Source organism: Cervus elaphus, chromosome 11 (assembly GCF_910594005.1).
Source record: "Cervus elaphus chromosome 11, mCerEla1.1, whole genome shotgun sequence".
Lineage (NCBI taxonomy): Eukaryota > Metazoa > Chordata > Mammalia > Artiodactyla > Cervidae > Cervus > Cervus elaphus.
In genome coordinates, this window is record NC_057825.1 from 86727450 (window position 1) to 86733357 (window position 5908).

The 5908-nt window shown below is 41.0% G+C and overlaps 1 non-coding gene across 1 annotated transcript; it reads left to right on the top strand.

Moving 5' to 3' along the window:
• Positions 1-2749: 2749 nt before the first annotated feature.
• On the top strand, positions 2750-2821 carry TRNAC-GCA. Its single transcript has one exon. It is a non-coding gene; the product is annotated as a tRNA-Cys (tRNA).
• Positions 2822-5908: the final 3087 nt, after the last annotated feature.

Below are 5908 nucleotides of genomic sequence, written 5' to 3' on the forward strand. Positions count from 1 at the left end.
GGAAAAAAGAAAGAGAGAGAACACTGATCAGCGGGATCAAAATCATGATCCCGGTTTTTAACGGGAATGTGAACTCGGGATATTACCTTTGCTTGCCCCTGGTTCAAGTCATGACCCAGAGGACCTCCCTTCTAACCAGCCGGCGCAGTGTGCTTTGTTTTAAACAGCTGGGCTCAGACATGATCTCCCTAACAAAGCATTTTGTAAAAGAAACAGGCATGAAGCATGCATGTTTCTTAGCAGAGTGGTTAAATATTGGCTAGCTGAAACTGTAAGAAGAAAAAAAAGCACAGCATTTGCCCTCTGAATTTTGGGATTGTTTACAGTCAATGGAATTCCACAAGTCGCTACCAAGAAGTAAAACTGGATGCCGTCTTTGGTTTGTTTGCTACTCTGCCTACACACTGCCTCTTACTTGTATGAGCTGTAGGCCATTGCACAGGTGGATAGGGTAGAAAGACAAAAACTGACAAAAGCAATAAAACAACAGTGGCCCTTAAGCCACTTCTCTCTTGCTTTATGGTGGTTCTTTGGTTGGTTGGTTTTCTAGCACTGATTTTCTTGATTTTATTTTTAGTTCCTCAGCAACACAAACTTTGTAGAACTTCAGCAGAAACTACAAAATATTCTCTTAGATAACTTTTTTAAAAACCCAAGCACTGATAAGTAGAGGATTTGGAATTAAGACAAAGAACAGGGAAATGTAGAGGGGTTTCCCCTCACATTCCTTCTCTCAGCTGCTGTATGGAAATATGGCGCTAGTGATAAAGAATCTGCCCGCTAGGGCAGTAGATGACAGAGACGTGGGTTCGGATCCTTGGGTCAGAAAGATCCCCTAGAAGAGGAAATGGCAACCCACTCTAGTATTCTTGCCTGGGAAATTCCATGGACAGAGGAGACTGGAAGGTTACAGTCCATGGAGTCACAAAGAGTCAGACACAACTGAGCATGACATACTCATTATGAACATGGGAATATGTAACATTGTTGCATTCCAGGCAGTAATGGGTGTTGTTAGGGCAAAATTCTGTAAGGAGAGGACCATCTAACTGGTTATACCTACTCTGGGTCTCCTCAGAAAGAGCTCAACAAGTTAATTCAGATCCAAGAAGTTGCATAAAAACGTGATACTTCATGAAGCTTGGATTTGTGAGAAGGACAAGAAGTAATATGAAAAAGTTGTTACAAATTCAGACTCTGAATCATCTTAGATCTTTATCATCTTGGGTCTTCACATATTAGATCTTTTATCTCTTTATTGCATAACATCAGGCAAATTACCCTATGAAACCTCTATCTTCAAAGAAGCATTATTCATAACAGTGTTCATCAGTACAAATGTTCACAAACTGATGAACAGATAAGCAAAATGTGCTGTATCCATGCAATGGAATACTACTTATCCAATAAAAGGAATGCAACAATGATACATGCTACAAAGTGGATGAGTCTTGAAAATACTATGCTAAGTGAAAGATGTCAGTCACTTCCATTTTTATACATGATTCCATTTACATGAAAAGTCCATAATAAGTAAATCCACAGAGATACAAAGCAGACTCATGGTTCCCAGGAGACAGTGAAAGAAGAGAAATGAGAGCGACTGATTTGGGGGCAATAAAAATGTTCTGAAATTAGACTGTGCACAGTCTTGTGAATATCAAAAAATCACTGAATTATACATTTTAAACAGGTGAATTTTATGGTATGTAAATTATATTACAGTTTGGGGGAACTCTCTGTTTCTCATCTGTTAAAATAGATTAATAATAGTTTCTCTTTCAAAAGACTGTTGTAACAATCAAATAAAATAATGCAAGTAATGTACATTAACACAGTGACCAAATTAACAAGTGCCAAATGGTGGCTCACTGATAAAGAACCTGCCTGCCAACACACGAGACACATGAGACACAGGAGACAGAAGTTCGATCTCTGGGTTGGGAAGATCCCATGAAGGAGGAAATAGCAAACCAATCCAGTATTCTTGCCTGGAAAATTCCATGAACATAGGAGTCAGGCAGGCTGCAGTCAAAGAGGTTCCAAAGAGTTGGACATGACTGAGCAACTAAGTATGTACACATGACCAAGTTAATGCTACTTATTAAAGAGAATTTGCTTCAACTCACCATTCATAGTCAAAATATGATAAGCAATGTAAGAAATAGGCAGTGGGCTCTCATCTAACCTCAAGATATTCCCCACAACAATCTGGTGACTGACCCAAAAGAGTATGGCTAGAGGAACTATTCTGAACCAGTCTGCATCCTCTTCTGAGAATCCCAAGATTATCTTGCCCCAAAGTAGAATGATCAGATTTAATATCTAAAAATATATGAAACCCAATTAAATTTTAATTTCAGATAAACAACTAATGCTATTTTTCTTAGTATAAGTATATCCCCAATGTTTTCATAGGTCACACTTATACTTCAAAATTATGTAACATTTGGGACATACTTATACTAAAAACATCATTTGTTGTTTATCAAAAATTCATATTTAACTGGGTATCTGGCAACCTATGAGGTCTGGAATAGGTTGGAAATTCTCTTTCTGGTGTCACAGAAAGCCCTTATTTATGACATCTCAGTAAATGCCCATGTTTAAAGCCACTCACAGGGTATTGTTCAGTCACCAAGTCATGTCCTCTTTGAAAGCTCATGGGCTGCATCACGCCAGGCCTCCCTGTCCTTCACTCATATCCATTGAGTCAGTGATGCCATCTATCTATGTCACCCTTTGGGCTTCCCTGGTGGCTCAGATGGTAAAGCGTCTGCCCGCAATGCAGGAGACCCAGGTTCGATCCCTGGGTTGGGAAGACCCCCTGGAGAAGGAAATGGCAATCCACTCCAGTAACCTTGCCTGGAAAATTCCATGGACTGAGGAGTCTGGTGGGCTACAGTCCATGGGGTCGCAGAGTCGAACACGACTGAGTGACTTCACTTTCACTTTCATGTCATCCTTGGTCATCACCTTCACCTCCTGCCTTCAATCTTTCCCAGCATCAGGGTCTTTTCCAATGATTTGGCTCTTCTCATCAACCACAGGTACTTCATATTTACTAACGGATTTATACCATAACTCCAGTCCAATATGCCCTACAAAACAATGACCTCATGCCTGAAGTCCTACAGCTCTTCTATCTCTGGGTTGTCTATATCTGTGTGTTTGTTTTCTAAAGAGATGCAGTTTCCCAAGGAATGAGCATTGTGCCTTGGCAATAGATGAGACAGATTAAATTCTTTTAGTTGGAAAAGTTATTTCTGTTGGAAGTAGAACAACCCCATTTGTATAGATCCTTTCTGGGTAATATCTACCTCCCTTCCCCAGCAACAACTGAGGAGAATTTAATACTAATATCTGTGATTTTTACAAAAACTACAAAAACCACAAACACATGCAAAATTCATGTGTGAGTGCAAAAAACTATATTTCAAGTGACCATTGTTTTCCCACCACCATTTATGAAGAGACTGTCCTTTCTGCATTGTATTAATATAGTCTTGGTTCCTCTGCCATAAATTAATTGACCATATATGCATGGGTTAATGTCTGGGCTCTCTGTTGTCTTCCATTGATCTTTATGTCTGTTTTTAGTTCATTACCATACTGTTTTAATTACTATAGCTATGTAATATATTTTGAAATCAGGGAGCATGATGTCTCCAGCTTTGTTCTTTCTCAGGATTGGACTGGCTATTCAGAGTTCTTTGTGGTTTCATTATTAACATTTTGAATAAAAAGTCTGCAATAATACAAAGTTCCTTTCACAAGGGGGGAGAAAAACTAATTCATAGAGTGTGGAAGCTGGCAAAACATTAATAGATCATCTAATCCAACGCTTCTCAATCCCAGGCACACACAGTAAAATCACCGAGAGAAGCTGTTACATAATGTTAATAAAATCTGCCAGGTCCCACTCCACTATGTCTAATTTACTTAATCTGTGACAGGGCCTGGGAAATGGCATTTTAAAAAACTTCCTAGAGAATTCTTCTAGGGAATCCTAGGGGAGAGGATTCTTCCAGGGAATCCTAGGGAAGAGGATTCTTCTAGAGATACCCTGGTGGCTCAAATGATAAAGAATCTGCCTGCAATTCAGGAGACCCAGCTTTGATCCCTGGGTCAGGAAAATCCTCTGGACAAACGGCAACTTATTCCAATATTCTTGCCTGGAGACATCCATGGACAGAGGAGCCTGGGGGGCTACAGTCCACAGGCTTGCAAAAAGTTGGACACGACCGAGCGACTAACACTTTCACTTTCAGAGGATTCTTCAGCCATGATGAAGAAGCACTGATTGAAGCCAGCTCTTTATTACCTGTAAAAAGGCTTGCTGAGACCATTTAAGATGGGCAGGACCACAAAATAACTTTCTAGTCTCCCTTGAATCTGCACTGAACCAGAACTATGGCTTCTTTTAAAAAATACTCCAAAAATTATCTTGAAAATGCTAGCTGTAAAGCTAAAAGAAAATAAAAAACCAAACATGAATACAAAAAAGTACCCTAATAGTTAATACACTGTATCACAGTAGCTATCTTTCAAACATACCCACAGTGAGGCCAAACAATACAGAAACACAAAACATCAGTTTGGAGCAGAGAAAGGTTTATTATAGAACCATGCGAGAAGACTAGTGGCTCATGCCTTAAAAACTCCCAAACTCCCCTGAAGGCTTTCAGCAAAGCCCTTTTAAGGGCAAGGTGGGGGAGAGGTGTGGTTAGCTGTTGCAAACTTCTTGATGTAGGATCCTTTGTTCTTGCATTCATCCACATAGGTCAGGTCACGGTTTAGTCATGATATTCCAGTCTACAGCATCTTCAACTGGCCTTCCATGCCAGCAGAGGGGCTCCCAAATTCACAGTCAGGCAGAGTGTTCCCATCTCCACCCGGCTGCCCGTGGACCTGTCAGTGCGCCTGCCCCGCTGCACTGCTCACCCAAAGCAAGAAGCTGCAGCGAGGAGAAGCTGCTCCTGATACTGCGGCAGCCTTCCCCTTCGGTCCCCCTCCTCACCAGGGCTCTACCAGGTTTAGCTCCCCAGGGTTAGTTCAGGACTGCTTCGGTGAAGGCAGTGAGAATGCAGACTTGGGGGTGGGGTGGAGTGCAGTGGGGAAGGCAGTCCCTGGGCCTGGGACCCAGAGAGAATGCCCCTGCAGGGGCCACTGCAATGCCAACGGTTGGCAGGACCGCACCACTAAGGGAAACACACAAAGAGCCACACTCCTGTCCCACTCCTACCAACTACAGTCAGTATATTAATTGTAATTGCTCATTAAAGCTGCTCTATTTTCCTTGCTTCCATTGTAGAGTGTGAAAATTTTCAAAGAAACCAAATGAAAAGGTGATTGCCCTGATGCAGGCTAACGGGCAATGCCTTTCACCACACAGGGATACAAGCCCTGTATGATGCACTAAAAACCATTCAGCTAATGAGCTGATCCTAATTGTACTCATTTCCCAGCAACCACAATGGGCTTGTATCCTGGGAGACAAAATGTGTTTCTGGTCACTTGTTCTATTCCCAGAAATCAAGGGAAATAAGAGATTGCCACAGAGGCAGATCAGCCAGGTAATACTGTGACCAAAGAAGCATTTTCTATAAATGGCAGAGAGAAACAAAGAGAAGTAAAAGAGTTTGATCATTCTTTGCCTGCAAATACCATATTTGTAAACCCCAAAACCTGAGACTGTAACTGTATGTTTCAGGCTACTAAACTATTGCAATCCACGGGGTACAGAAGATAAAATGTCAATAGCTGTATCCTACATTAGCTAGCATCTTTAATCAGACATAGGAAGAGATCAATTTTATGGAAATGGATGTTTCAAACAAATCAACAGTGTTAAAGACAGCAGGGTTAAAGATAATGTTTAATTTTACTTTTGAGCACACAAAATTTT